Raw genomic sequence first — 16,477 nt, 5'->3', positions numbered from 1 at the left:
TATAATTCATTTGAATTATCATCAATGTTTCTAAAAGTTCAAGATCAACCTTATCAAACCATTTCTGCACATCAATTTTGCCTGAACTAGGCCTAAACTTATTTTGAGATATCAACGTCCTACACTGATAGTGTCTTACTTTGAAACAATTGTGTTTTTCCTTTCTTTGATTTGATGTTTTGAACTCACTGACGTCTGTGGCACAGATAGCATAGGTGTTGAACACAATTTAGCCAGAAGACAGTGAGTCAGAGATGGGAATTGCTCTACAGTGAATTACAGGCTGTCTCCACAGATATCTTACCTGAATATTTATGAGGTGACCTACATTCCACTGTCTGTTGTTGTATACACACAATGCCCAATATGTAGGATTGTATTGTTAAAATTGCTATGATATATCTGCAACACATTTCAAGCTATCCTCTCATTATTCTTACAGAACGTATTATCAAAGAAGAGGCCTGGACATTTAAAACCTTCACAATAAAAGGTACATGGTCAAAAGTATAAATCTTTTTCTGTATTTGTTGACTAAAACACTGTGTTATATTGTTGTTGATTTCTTGGGGTTAAAGGTTAAAGTACTGAACATTTCTTTGTACATGTTTGTGCAGGTATATACGTTTCTTTTTGAGAATGTTGATTCAATTTTACTTTTTAAATATGATTTAGGTAAAGGCAATATGCATATAGTAAATTTTAATGAAAGTGTTACCTATTCTGGAAGCATGTACTTTTCAGAAATTTACAATAAAATTTATGTCTGTTTACACCAAGTTCTTGAAAACATGAATAATTCTCATGCTCTCATTTCATCTGATAAACTGATGTGGATGTCAAAACCTGGAATGAAATCAAAGGATGAACCCCAAACTCAATTTACATGCAGACCTACTTAAGATGAGGCAAGACTCTGTATCCACAGAAATAAGAACCCTTCTTAACATGGCTTTCTGTGATTGAATTCTGACACAAGACAAACTTGTTGAGACAACATTCCTTTAGGAGATTGCTAGCACAATCCATTTAAAGTGTCATCAATTTCGCATCACTCTCTCTAATGATATTGATCGTTTGACATTCTACGGTTAATTTCATAAATACGTTGTCTGGTTTAGCATACAATCAAGGGAACTGGAAAGAATTGTACGCTTTTGAAAATAAGGGTCACAAGATATCTCACAGAGGGCAAAAGATGAGTTATGAAACTGAACTTGACATCCATTTTATGCAAGATTGACTTCGTTATGAAATATTCAATGTTTACCGACGGAGAAAATTGTCACATCTGAGGCACAAAAGAACAAGTCACTGGATCTTCATTTCTAGATTTGCTTTAGTATTTTTGTGGTCAGTGAGAAATTCATTGTACAGAACAAAACTTGCTCCTCAGAATATTGGTTGCATAAATGTACTGGTAATACAAGTAACCTTTAATTGACTGATACAGCAAATTCTAACACTCTCAGCAAACAGCTTTCAGTGAATAGACTTTGGGCAAATCAGACTTCCCTTTTTTCATGTCTGTCCATGTACAACACAACACATACTGCATATTTTAAATTACTGACATTCTCTCTATTGTTGTCTTGACGTTTCAAAACAAATTAAAAAAAACGATCTTATTACCTGAGGGTGACATTATTCGGATCATCTCTCTGGACAAATCTCCAATCATAATAGTTGACCTTGCTTGGTGATATGAAAATGTACATGACATAAGAATACTGCTGTAACTGTTTCAGTTTTTATTTTGTGACTCTTCCTGATCTGACAGCTCCATAGGCTGTAACTTTTGATATATTATCAACTTATTTCTGTTTCCAAAATTTATGTCCAAAGTTATGTGCAGATGTCCAGTACTCCACTTGTCAGTAAGACATATATGTGAGTTAAATGACCAATGTTATTGTTGGGCATTGACTGTTTCAGTCTGGCCTAGAATTCATTTGTCAACAATAACACTGTATTAAATGTATTGAGTTTACAAGACAATACGTTGCATACAATAATATATTGGGAAGAAAAAGGAGAATGTCTGTATAATCTGGTTTCATAAAAATCTTGTCAATTTGCTAATTTTCCTCTCGGCACTGAAAAAATATCCATGTGAGTTACAAATTCATAATCTCACACAAATCACAGGCATATTTTTATATCACACTGTTTTATGCACATCTTCAATTGATGAAAGTTCAACATGTAACTTTCCCAAAATATTTTTTGAATCATAATACTCCAAATACATCAGTGATTGAAATATAATGGTAAATTTATTCATGACTGGAACTTGTTATGGTATTCTTAGCAAATAAAGAACACTTGACAGAAGCAGTTTTACTTTAGAAATTGTCTACGGATACCTGGACAACTACTTAAAATAATGCCGGGAGGTCAGTGATGACATCATCAATGATAGTACAACCCCATTTAACCTCATCTCAACTTGAGTATTCCATCAAAATGTGATGTTTTATCAAATGTTTTATTTACATTTATTTCTGTGAATTTCAACAGTTTTCATAAATGGTTGACAGACATCAACACAGTTTAACAATTAAAGGACAGTATAGATGTAATTTTGGATGATTTTTTCACAGCTTTTACATGGCACTTAGCTTGTCAACTCAGCCTGTGGACTGTATTGTTATTGTTGACAAGTAAATTCTGATCCAACTAGAATTCAAATGTAAACAATAACAATAGTGCATTTTACACAAATAGGTGCCGCTCATGAACTAAATATCATATTTGGTGCATCAACGTGGTCGGGGGAAGAACAAGAACTAGTTGCATGGACTACCAAAAATTAATGTTTAAAATCCAGACAGTTACGGCTTCTAGTCATTTACATATAAATCCGGTGAATTCAAATGTCAACATAAATCTCACCAACACCCATCACAATAGCTGATGTAATTTGATTGTGACTAAGCACCACCAAAGACTGTCTTGAATTCAGCACTTATTGGGTTTTCTTCCACCTCATGTGAAAATTTATCTTCAACCACAAAATCTGAACTGTCTATCGAGTGGATTACTACAACGTCTGACATTATGATGAGCTTATTGGTATGTTCACAAAAACACTGTCTGCTTTCAAATACTCTTTACAGCTATAAAGACGTCTGGATGAAACCTTGTGGTTTTGTTCCAGTTTGAAAAGTTGGTTACTATATATATGTAAATCACATTTTACAGCCAACACAGAATAACATTCATATTCAAAATGGATCAATATCAACTTTATTAACAGAAAAACACCATTCTGGTTACAGTTTTGTGAGACATCATAAATGTTTGATGACGTTGTTGACTTTTAACTGTGACAATCATAGCCTATGCTATTTCATGGCACTGCATCTGTCAAGTAATAACAGCCAATGTCATTCAGCAACACCATATGAAATGCTGTGAATGGATTTTTTTAATACCGCAACTGCCATCAGTGGTTAAGGTTATGAATTTTTGCAATCTCACTATGTGCTTTTGTTTACCTGAAAATCTGTGGCAAATACCCTGGCAGGGTTCCAAACGTGTGAATTTGGAAGAGAAATTATGATGTAAATTTTGCAAATGGTTTCAAAGTACACAACAGACAGCCTTAATATGCTTATCTGAAGATGTGTGTGAGGGTTCATTATTGGCAAACAACTCTTGCACAGACAGAAAAGACTGTCATAACATTATAGGAGAGTGTTTTAAAGGTAAAATGTATAATAAATGTGAGGACTGGCCAAATATTTTCTGTACCTTCAATGGAACTGTTTTAGTCTAGTATCTACATGTACTCAATCATGTCACCTTCTGGCTATCCATTTGGAATTAACCCTCTGAGCGCCAAAGTCAATTTTGGTCACCTTTATAAAATATACCCTAGTGAAATTTTTTCAAGTTTTTGCCAAAATTTTGATAAAAAACTGTACTCAATGATATGCCATGTTCATTTGGTCCAAAATTGTCAAAAAAAAATTATAAAGTTCATAAAAATTTGCAAAATGTTGCATTTAAATTTTGGTAGGAAAAATTACAGCACTCAAAGGGTTTTAAGAACCCTAATTCATAAACGATTAGATGCTAGACTAGAACTGTTTTTAAACATCCATGGCTATATGCACATCATAATATGTAAATTTTCAGTTGGCTAAATCACAGTGTGAGGAGGGACTATTGAGATTCATCCGTAGAACTGAGCATTCGTTCATTGTAATCAGAGGAGAAAACACTCATGATGTATGTGAACACAGGGCTCTTGATATGCATGATGCTACCTACGATCCAGATAGAACAAATCTCTCGTGTATCGATGTAACAAGAATCTGTCTCTGAGATTTGGATGAAATGATAGCCATGCAACTGTGGTGCACCATTACAGCGCCTGAAGCTAATTTTGTTCGTATGTATATCTATATATGATTGGATTACCCTCTTGGATTTCTGAGGACATGGTCCCTCTATACTGAGGATTAACATTCACAACATGTTCAAGTCAAGTACCCAGTATTTCCTAATGTGTGACTGTATATGTACATATGTGTGTACTGGAAATGTCACCCAGTCAGTATATATGTCAAATGGTCATATTATGATCCTTCATATTATCAGAGCCTAATTCTTTACCTAATTGGTACTTGGCTTAACCAATCAAATCACTTGTAACATACAAAGACAGCTTCTTTAAAAATATTTCTCAATGATGTTGGTTGGCTCCAGCATAATTCACATGGCAAATACCATGATAGTTGATTAACAAAAAATATTTTTCACTCATTTAGCGATAATTTTATCACACTAATATACCGTAGTCAGTGCCAGGAGCAAGGTACACACATGCCTCGGTCACCAATCCTTCAATCTCATAAAAGAATGTATGTTTTCCATAGCAAAAATATGCTGGTATCATTGACCATTACAAGCCTGGTACATGTATCATTGATCATGACAAGCCAAGTAAAGCATGTGTAAAACAGATGTACAGGTAGCCACTTTGCAAAATGTCACCTGTAACCATGACATCACAGCTGTTCGAACACCTTCCATGTATTTATAGCATCAATTTTAGGGTTTAGGGTTGTACGGTAAGTTAATGCATTTAGGACACAAATAATTCTCTTGCTTTTAATGTGAACATTGAGAGTTACCAAAACTGCACAGTTCTATTATTTGCAAAGGGAACCTCAGGTGTTCTAGTGGATCCTTATCGGGCGCTAATCCAATGGAGAAAGTGTGTAATTCAATCTCCATACGTAAAAGTCTGTTTATATTTAATGAAATTAAACATCGTCAAGGAGTCTGCAGAAGCAATACAATAAATCACATTCAATGTTACAGTTATCGTTGTAATCGATACGGTCTGTGTAAATGAGAGATTAAAGAACCTTTCTTCATCAAAATTCGTTATGATTCATTAGCAAGCACACAACAGGAAGTAGGGTTATTTTGGACTTAGTGAACTGCTGTTTTTGTGAATAATTACCAGCATGATGTGAAAACTATTATTTCAACTGCTGATGAGTCAGCTGTAAGATGATTTTGGTGGAAAACAATGCTGGCAGCCACTGGTTAAGTCATGGATCTGACCGGCTGTTTGCTTTATAATTGTTATCTGACACACACGCACTTGCTGTGTAATTATAGTTCATCTCTGAATAGCACAGTTAGACTAGGAAGGCTGGTATTATCTCTACTATATCCCAGTGTGGGTTCATCAAATTGATGGATGACTCATGTCAAACTAACCAGTGTCTTCCCCAACAAAATTCTGTTAAAAGACTCACCTACTTATCTGACTCAAAACACATTACCGGTGCATACACTTATAGCCACGGCTGTTCATGTAGCTGTGGCCCATCATTCTCTGTCTAAAATACATGTACCAGGGAGAGGTGGGTGGGGTGGGGTTAATCGTATATGTAAGTCATCAGATTTCAGTGCATTCTAGGCCACAACTTGCATTTTACTGATTGACAGTACAGAATTACTCTGAACTGATTTTCTTACAATTTATGAAACTCAGAACACTTTTTCATAAACATCAAATAAGGCAATAGAGAATATATTCAAGATCTTTAGTCACATGATCCGATGACTTATTACAAGTGAATATTGTCTCATCATAGTTTTTCCAACAATTAAAATATACACAATTTCCCTATTATTACCAGTTCACTATTGTTACTCCCCCCACCAACTGTAATTTCTAAATGATAGAAATTTGATATGGTGGAATTTATCATCCTTCTCTCTTATCACCAAAATTGAAAAAAGCAAATCTAGTTTTGTCTTTGATATGCACAGACGCAGATGAACTGGTTGTTTATTGGGTTTTTTATGACAAAATTTTAATTTTCAATGTTATTTGTTTGGGTTTTCATGTTTGATTTTCAAAGCAAAAAAAGGTTATTGAGAAAAAAATGCTGTACATAGAATTTATCCAGTTTTGTTTCTGTGTATGTGAAGTACAAAAGCTTTACACTGTACTGTACTTACTGGTGGGTATTTCCATTTGCATGCACTGTGAGTGTAAGCATTGAGCATACAGTGAACTTGTGATCGTTGGATCGGCAGAAAATTTCGCCTAAACCATTACGTAAATTTTTGAATAGACAATTGGACTCAAGAGAAAGCACAGGAAATTACTTTCTAATTAATTAATTGTTGCAAGAAATTTTAATTTCCTGAAATGGGACACTGGCAGATAGGAGATAATGACCATTATGTCTACCATACCAGTTGAAAAATTCAATTTCCTCAAAATTCCTTTGTTTATACCGCCATGGGTTTCTATTCTTCTTGATCATTAATTTCATTTATTTGAGAAATACCATGAAGAGTATGTAAATTGGTTGTAGACATTTTTCATGTGATTTGGGTGGCCTACTTGATAGCACTAGCCAACCAAATGCTTCGGATGCACTTTGGCTATAGCTAATGCGTGTTATAAGCTGGTCCACTCACACCACCTGAACATCTTGCTTCTTGAACTTGGTCACTTGCAGTCTTTAATAATGATGACATCTTAAGAAGGTAGTTTGTCCTTTACTATTAACATAAACATATGAGGCTAAATAAAGGAAAAAATGTTACAATTTCTTTTAACAAATGTGTGCACACACATGTGTGTGTGTGTGTGTGTGTGTGTGTATGTATTTGTTTATGTATGTACATGTATTCTATTGTTTGTGTGTATGTGTGTGTATCATTGTATGTATGTAAAATTAAACATCAATAGAAGTAAGTATTATGCCTTTCATTCCTATAGATATCAGATTTTGATTCAAGGATTGATTAATTTCTCCTAAAGTTTCTATTTATTTATTTATTTACCTATTTATTCGTTTATGACTATAAAGTATTATCATCATCTGACTATGGTACATTATGTAGACCGAATCCAGTTCAATGACAGTGTGAACAATAACTCAGTGTAGCTTAGTGATGTCTGATTCACACATCTCAATGTGATGGATCATGATCAACGCACAGGGAGACACGACAAACAGTGCAATAAGTTGATGAATCTGTGCAATACAGCAAGTGTTTTGCTCTGCTGAGTATTTGGTTGACGTGTTTGTTTTGAATTCCCTAAAGCTGCTGGTCTTGGCTTACCCTAGGATAAACCTGATTGTTCATTATTCAGTCTGTGCAGGTACAGTCAGCCGTTGAATCAAATCCCTTTTTGAGAAGCTATAGGGGATATGGTAAAAGATGGACTACCGTGTAATGATACGAATTAGTGTTTGTGGTGTAAAGGATAAATGATGGTGAATTATGATGAATTTGTTGACAGTTTTTTTCAAGATCAAAAACACAAAAATCACAGCCCCATAAGTTATTGGTAGACACTTCTTTCAAATTATTCTACTGTTTAAAACAAAGCTTTATCATGAACTGTTTTAGATTTAACAAATATGAAAGCACTACGCTGTTGGCATTGGAAGTCATTTGATTGATTGTCAAATTGCTGGCATGAACAAACTAAGCATGCTTCGTACACTTTCACGAAGAAATATTACTCAAACTGTATCATTAGTGGCATAACCCTGCAATTTAATGCTGATAATTCATCGTGACCTTTAACCTCCACGAGCAGCTATTGTTTCAAGAGAATGTGCCCTGAAGTGACCTGACTCTCTATTATCATCAATGAAAAATCTCTAGATCATCAGTGATAGCCCCGGCTTCCATTACGTGACCAGAGAGGTGATTCTAAGCTGAATTCCGGGTGAAAATGGGGCTATATACATTGATCACTGCTGCGCCGGCCACAGGCAATGTGACTCACTATCTGATAATGGTGGGCTACTACACTGTAAATGACATACCAGGCAGTATACTGCTGCAGATTCCAACAGGTTAAAGGCAAAATGGCTGTAATTTTTGACAATTGTCATTTTCTGTTTTACAGATGCATTAAAGTTGGCAAATATGGGACTCTGTTTTCTTACATCTTGTAATATGGAGCTTTGCCTTTTTGCTACACACCTACATGGATTGAAAATATTTTTATTATTTTCTTTCTATAAAATAAAACATTTTCCTATCTTTCTCCATGGGGCATATTGATCAACAAGTATTAATGCCTAGCTAATACAATGCAATTTGAAATGTTCTTGTTAATGAACAAACTAGTCTGAAGTAGGATTCAATTGTCAACAATCACACTGGATATTATATCTTGACAAGTTAAACGGTATGCATATTGACATGATTTCGGGGGTTGAACAAAAACTTGTACTTCATAAACGGAACGAAAGTACTAGAAAGTACATGTACTTTCACATTTGTAACTAATCAAGCTGTAGGTCACTACACAACCTGATTATAAAAAACCTCATTATGAATGCACAATTCAAAGATGCATGAAAATACATCAACAACAGAATGATATGAACACTGTTGTTGCAAAGGTTGGTTAGAAAACATCATTTTGGTTACTGCTTGCACACATATGATTGAAGTACAGAGTAAAAACGTGTCTTTTCTTTGGAACATACAGAGTCCTTGATAGAGATGTGTTCTCAATAAACAGTGATGTAACTCTATTCAACTTGCAATTTACACCTCAATTCTTCATAAGGTGTCAATGATGACAGGTTTTACTGTGTATGAATTGACTGGAGCTTCATGTTGAGAAGATTGCTGTTGATGTCTTTTATTCGCTGTCTGCGCATGTACACAAACGTATAGCTGAGGTTTTGTATGCAATTTCCTCTGAGGTTAACCAGAGGGAAATTGCACTAACACCATCAATATCGATATTAAATAACATTCCATCAGTTTGTCTGCTTTAAACAGTGAAGCCATTTATATGTATAGCAGTCTGATCTTATCCGTCTAAATCCTGCATCCAATTGGCTGGCCTTGTCATGATCCCAGTAGCTGAAGATGGGATCATATCAGTCTCAATTTCTGTTCATTTCCAAGGACACAATGCTCAATTTCACCAATGTCGCATCCGGAATTGCCTGTCTTGGATCATCAGGCAGTGAAAACAGGATAAATGGCTGATTGATTCAGCAAACCAATGCTCTGGTTTAATGAGAAGTCTGGGACTAATGAATATGAAATGAGTATTGATGAGGCCTTGAGTTGCAAACCAGACCAGTATGTGTTATCTCTGTAAGTGCTGATTAGGAATCCACAGTGTGGTGGAATTTAGTGCCTTGCTGGGCTAAAACATTGTCAGGTCCTTGGCAAGGATAGTTTTGATTGGTAAAATGTAGGAAGAAATGCCACAATTAAGGTTGTTGGAAAGGCTATTTTTGCACCAATTCTTTTCTCAGAGTTAATGTCAAGTTTCAAGTGTTAGACATAGGCGCACGACGAATTTTAAAATCAATTATCTGAATTTTTAATGTTGAAACATGCATTTTATTAACAAATGTGCAAACGGAAATTGTGCGGCCAGATTTTGAGGCATACAGTGAACAGTGCCCATCACTACACTACAGTGCAGTGCACGGCTGTGGCCGTTTAGCTCTGCTGTTACTTATAGTATACACTCGGCCAATTTTAAAACCACTTGTCTGTAATTGAATGGTGAAACATGCATTTTATTAATAACTGTGCAAACAGAAATCATGCGGACAGCTTTTGAGACATACAGCAGCGCCCAGAACACGGCTGTGGCCGCTCGGCTATCTTGTACACATTACTCTAAAGGTACGAAACTATTTGGAAAATAATTTAAATAAAATCCGTAAAATAAAACGTTGTTGGCAACCCTGGGGATTTAAACTTCTCTGTGTTGTCGCATGCATGGTACCAAATCGATCGATTGGGTTCTTGAAACACAAAAACTGCACCGTGCCATGTAATTGCTGGTAAGTCGCTAAATTTCACCTGCGGACAACTCCCGTGACACCGCCATTTTGAAGGCTATTCCTCAGTACGAATAACAATGACGTATTGGTTTAAAAGGAAAGTATGCGCATGCGTCAACTTCAAGCTGCACACTTTGAAAATGGCGCTGGCAGGGGACTTGTCTGTAAAAAAACATGTAAAAAACATTGCGCTAATTATCAGCCGTAGTTAGGGCCGATGTTAACTTTACAAGTTAGGAAGCCGATCGATCGATTTTTGTAAGTATCCCCTTGATTATGTTGAAGTTTGAATCTCGAGGATGGGCAATAACCGTTAATTTTGTCTAATTTAAAAATTATTTTCCAAATAGTTTCGTACCTTTAGAGTAATGTGTACAAGACAGCCGAGCGGCCACAGCCGTGTTCTGGGCGCTGCTCACTGTATGTCTCAAAAGCTGCCTGCATGATTTCCGTTCGCACAGTTATCAATAAAATGTATGTTTCAACAATAAAATGGTAGACAAGTGATTTTAAAATTCGCCATTTGTATAAAATTAGTAACGTTAACAGTTGAGCTAAGCGGCCACAGCCGTGCACGGGGCCGGGCACTGTTCACTGTATGCCTCAATAGCTGCCCGCACGATTTCCGTTTGCACAGATTTTAATAAAATGCATGTTTCGACATTAAAATTACAGACAAGTGATTTTAAAAGACGTCGTGCGCCTGTGGTGTTAAAATCAAGATATTTAGTTCAAATTTTCAGGATGACTCCCTCAGTTAATATTTTCTCCAAAGAATATAAAAATTGTATATTTACAGCCATAATTTTGAAATATGACACCAGTAAATATTAAAATTTAATTTTTCATATTTTTTTTACATATTTGAATTTAATAATAATTGGATAGTATTAATATTACCAAATTAGTTATAAATATGTTGACACTATTTATTGTAAGATTTGTACGGCAGGATTTGTAAATAAAATTTGTTTTTATGATTTTACATGGGTTTATATATCAAAAAATTATTAAAAATTCTTTCAAATTTCAAAATGTGATTTTTCAAAACGTACTTCGAATACAGGAAAATTGTGCCGTACAAATCTTATCTGTAACCTTGTTAATAGGCTGTAAAAATTCCATGTCCATATCTCATTTCAAAGTTGGATTAAATTGGTATACAATTATGTAGGAAAACTGTTATTCTGTCAAAAATGTTGAAAACAAGCCATATTTGCACCCCTCTTTTGAAGTCATAGAGCAGTTTTTTTGGTTAATCTCACTTTTGACACCTCTTTGACACTCAAAGAATCTAAAAATGCATTTACAATAGCAGTCACTCACTCTGAATGCCAGTACCGCCTTGTCAAACTTTCCTGAAAAACCGCAATTAATGACTTTCCCTTTTCAAACATTTTATTAAAAGCTAGGGGACCTCTACCATAGTTAATACACCAAGGACTCCCCAACTTCTTCTTATTTGGTCAGTTTTTCAGAAGTTTTAACAGGCTATAACTCTGCGATGCCTTTGTGCCCAAATGTCTAGTTTTTTTTTATTCCATAGAGAATGTTGACTACTTTTATATTTTAATAGTTTTGTTGAAAGTTATAACTGACGCTCTAGCCTTTCTAACCACCTTAACCCTTTGGATTGGCTGTCACAGAAAACCCATAAGGAAGGCTCATATAGCATACTCCTACATTGCACTGGATTATATCATGGACATAAAAAAGACGTCCATGATTATACAAGATTTATAGAGTCTGTCTTTACCAAATATGTTTATGAACTACATGTACTTGTCTTATCCTATTTGACAACTCAAATCTTCTCTGTAAATGATTTGACCTACATGTACTAGTATTACCGTACTCGTCCGAGTATAAGCCCCCGGTTCGGCAACACTAAACAGCGGTAAAACTAGGGGAGGGGCTTATACTCGAGCAACCCCATGTTATCTGGCATGGACGCTTAATTTATGCTAATTTTATGCACGATTTTTTTCAACACCACTCGATCTTTCTTTCGCTTTCAAAATCGACTTACACATCCAAAGTTATTGATTGTACAATCTCTGAATACAGAAGTGACATTTTGGTGAAATTTCAGCGTCGAAAAAAACCCTAAACTTGAAACAAAGACGTCATGTATGCTGCTGATCAACAGTGACTAATGTAAACAGGCATGCATTGCCCACACGGAAAGGCAACTCAATATTCCAATATCAAACTGTCTACATCTTGTGAAAACAACAACATAGCAGTGAAAATTGTAATAGTCACCAGGAAAAGTCTTCACAAATGAAAGGATAATTGCTTCGAACAAAAGAAACTGCATGTTTCAAGCATGAAAACATCGTGGCCGTGAATGAAAATAAACAATGGCGGAGTGAGTGAGACTATTCTATTTAGGCGACGGGGTGAGTAGGGTCAAAGAATCAAGATAGTAGTGGAAAAACGTGTCATTTTCCTTACGATATTGTCAAGGGAACTCCAGTTTCCCATTGTTTTAACATCTTTTAATGGTTTCTTTATTATCTAAAATTAATTTTACCAAGTTAAATGACCAAATATACTCTCCTAACCTTTCTGTATTTGAGTTACACTAGGGTAGGGGCTTATACACGGATGTAATGCATTTTCTAAGATCCTCTAAAATCAGTAGGGGGGCTTATACACGAGCAGGGGCTTATACTCGGACGAGTACGGTACTCTGAAACCAAATCGTCAGAACCAGTGTAGTTCTGAAGTATTAAACCCCTTCAATGTAAAATTTTCACACAACCCTCTTGTTTCAATTTAATAAATGGAGAGAGAGAGAGAGAGAGAGAGAGAGAGAGAGAGATTTATTCACTTGTGCTCTCTCTGTCTCTCAGGTTATCTTATCTCCACTTGAGTCACAGTGATTGTCAGTTAAATCTATAAGTCATAAGTATAACTTCGCTACATTTGCAAAAAACCAAAATATGATATGAATGCATTCACAGGAAATATGAGAGGAAGAATTTGACACCATTTAAACAAATTGCTACCATCATGGCCTCTGAGGTCACACAGTGGATGTTTGTAATGCTGAGTAGATTTTGTTATTTTGGTCAATTTGCTCGGTTATTTATAAGTACTTTCCAATCAAACATTGTTTACAAATGACTCACTCTGATCAATCATAGTTGTAGAGTAATTCACTGCAATGAATGGAACATATCTGAAAAATATCAATGAGGAAAATAATATTGTAGGGGGCTCTGTTTTGTTCTTTGGAAATTTCTACATTGAAAACATGTAATATTCTCATATACAGTGTTAAAATATTGTGACAGGTTTTGTTACATATGTCTCATTTCAACCAAATCCTAGTCAGAGATTTGATACGACCAATAGTTTCCTGGATATATTCTAGCGTATTCAAATCCTGACTTAGAAGGATTTGCTTCTCGAGATAAACAAAATTATCAACAAATACATAGTACAAATAGGCCTGTTCACCTGTCTTGTATCAACTTGCGGTGTACATTTACAGATGTCATGAAAGTGTAAAACTCTGAGAAAACTTTCCTATTTATCGAACCCATGACATTTTTATCAGGTGAAAATTGGTCAGTTTAGTACATATTGAAAGTAGGTATTATATGAGTGAGTCATTCTTTACAAGTGCAGTCAACTGTGTCACTGATAATGCTACATTCTGAGTGATTTGATTCTGAACAAATGGATTTTTGATTCAATTTTCCTTTTAAATGTGTCACTGATTTCATCGTTTAATCATAATTAGGAACTCCTATCTGAGTCAACCTCATTTATGAGTTCGTTAATTTTTACTAAATTTCAGGTTCACCACTGTCCGGTTTCGTCAAACTTGGCTATCCGTTCCACAGCACATTCAATACATTTATCTTTCCATCCATGTCTTAAATGTGTTTGCAGTGTGGGCATGCATGTCACTTGTGGTTGAAAGGTAGCTATGGTCTCTCACAGCTGCCATCCGACTTCTCCATCAGCAATGAATTGGACAAGTGTATTTGACTACTTCAAAAGCCAGTCTCCATATGACATATTTCCTTCAAGTACTGGGGTGTTTTCTGTCACAATTGCTGGACTAACATTGGATGGAAATTCAAAGTAAGGAAAAGCAAACTACAATCGTGGTAAAATCATGTATTTTTTGTTGAGCTACTCACATGTACATGTAATAGTAAAAGGACTGCAACTGTACTCTACCTACACTGTCTACAGAGAGGAAGCCCAGTATCTGTGCTGTTATTTGGGCATGTAAACCCTGACTTCAAAATACACGTACAGACACTACATGTACCAGTAGATCAATAGTGAGGATGGGACATTTGCATATTACTTTTCCTCTACATGTACATTCTGATGAGATCTTTGGTGTAAACCATTCATTCTTTTGTTCATTTGTAAAACTTCAGTGAGAATAATAAATTAATCAAGAATATGTCCCGCTGTGTTCCTAACCATCCAAATCTATGTTGATGACATATGGCCCTAAAACACAAGTGGAAGACACCAGATGCTAAACAAGTGCACGTGTACAGTATCAACATTTGATACATCAGAATGTGTGTAGAGGTCTGGTTGACTCATCATTGTATCAGATTACTGGAGTCAAGACAAATTAAATGACTGACTAACATCAGTGTTTTAGCACATGTACTTACACTATCACCTGACATAAATCACTCTCAGTGATTTAAATTACAAGTGTTTTCACAGTGTTCTTGAGTGTCCCAGTGTTTGGCTTGTTGATTCATCTTACACGTACTTGCATGTACTTTCTACTATTAAAGATTAATCTAAATTATTAGGCAATTCTATACTTTAATTATAAATGGAATTTATTTTCAGGTATTTGAGGAATGTAGTTTCTGTATATCAAAACGGGTTTTGTTTGATGCTACTAAACAGCAAACTGAAAGTTAATCTTCATAGAAAATACTAACGAGACAATATGTCATCACTTTTCTAGAATTTGAGAGGTCAGGTATATCAGAATCTTCAAACACACTGGAAGATTGGGTAACAAAATAAAACCTTAACCCCAGCTACAGACAGAAAGGTGACAAAAGGATGAAAATTTCTGGTATCGACTACAAAATCAACTTTTTTTCTTTATTGCTACAATAAATCTCAAACCTCTGCGTATCACAGTACTGTTGTGATAATTTGCATGAAATACACGATGTGCAAGCATGATTATCTTACTTCAGTTTATGAATTTTTACAGTGTAGAAGTACATGACATGTACAGTAAGGAAAACCTAACTTTGTCTCTTCCATGCATACATTGCTGATATTTATTTTGTACGTCAATTTTCCTGACCTCCACTTGAACTGAGGTCCTGGACTCTGGGGTTGTACATTGTAAATGGGATTCACTATTTAATATTCATGAGCATGTTGCAATTGTGTTCCATAAAATTTAATTGAGGCACTGATAGCTGCAATCCAGAGTAGAATTCAGTTAATATGACTGCTGTTACTATGTTTTTCCATGAACTGGTACACTAGTACAAACAAAAATGCCAGGATGTGAGGTCATACAGGGGTCACAAAATCATCCATTATCTATCAGTACAATTTTCAAGAGCCTGCTGCTTCAAAGTTGAAGTATATTTAACGATATGTACATTGGTTCATGTTTGTTCTTACTACTAAAATGACCACTACAAAATTGTTATATTCAACACTAATACAGGAATAAATTACCTAAGATACGAAATAGTAAAAATAGACATTCATATTCATACCACAGGTTTGAACTCACTGAGCTTATTTCAAAATATTGATAGTCTCAAGATGGGTAGAAACTGAGAGTAAACTGGCAGTGATTTTCCTGATTCTGGCTGTGTAGTCTAGTTGGTTCACCTAGGACATTAGTCTATAATACAATTATTGACTGTCACTGATCTGTTTACCATGTAAACTATTGGATATGAAAGTAGAGCGTAGAACACTGCATTTCAATATAGATTGAATGGTTTGTCTGTTTGCCAATAGAAAGTCAAACACTGAACCCTGGTTTCACTTTACTACTCTTCTGTGTGTTTACAGAGAGCACAGTGCTCTGTTTTTTTGCTATTTGGAGTTTCAGATCCAACCTCATGGGGAACCAAGGTAATATGTAATAAATGTTAATGGAATGGAGAGCA

At 35.3% G+C, this 16,477-nt stretch overlaps 1 protein-coding gene across 2 annotated transcripts in view; it reads right to left on the bottom strand.

The window, feature by feature from the left end:
* LOC139121868 (death-associated protein kinase 1-like) overlaps positions 1-16,477 on the bottom strand; it is a 123,452-nt gene that overhangs the window by 61,403 nt on the left and 45,572 nt on the right. The window lies entirely within an intron of this gene.

Source organism: Ptychodera flava, chromosome 21, assembly GCF_041260155.1.
Source record: "Ptychodera flava strain L36383 chromosome 21, AS_Pfla_20210202, whole genome shotgun sequence".
NCBI classification, from domain to species: domain Eukaryota; kingdom Metazoa; phylum Hemichordata; class Enteropneusta; family Ptychoderidae; genus Ptychodera; species Ptychodera flava.
This window is presented reverse-complemented; position numbering and strand designations above follow the sequence as displayed.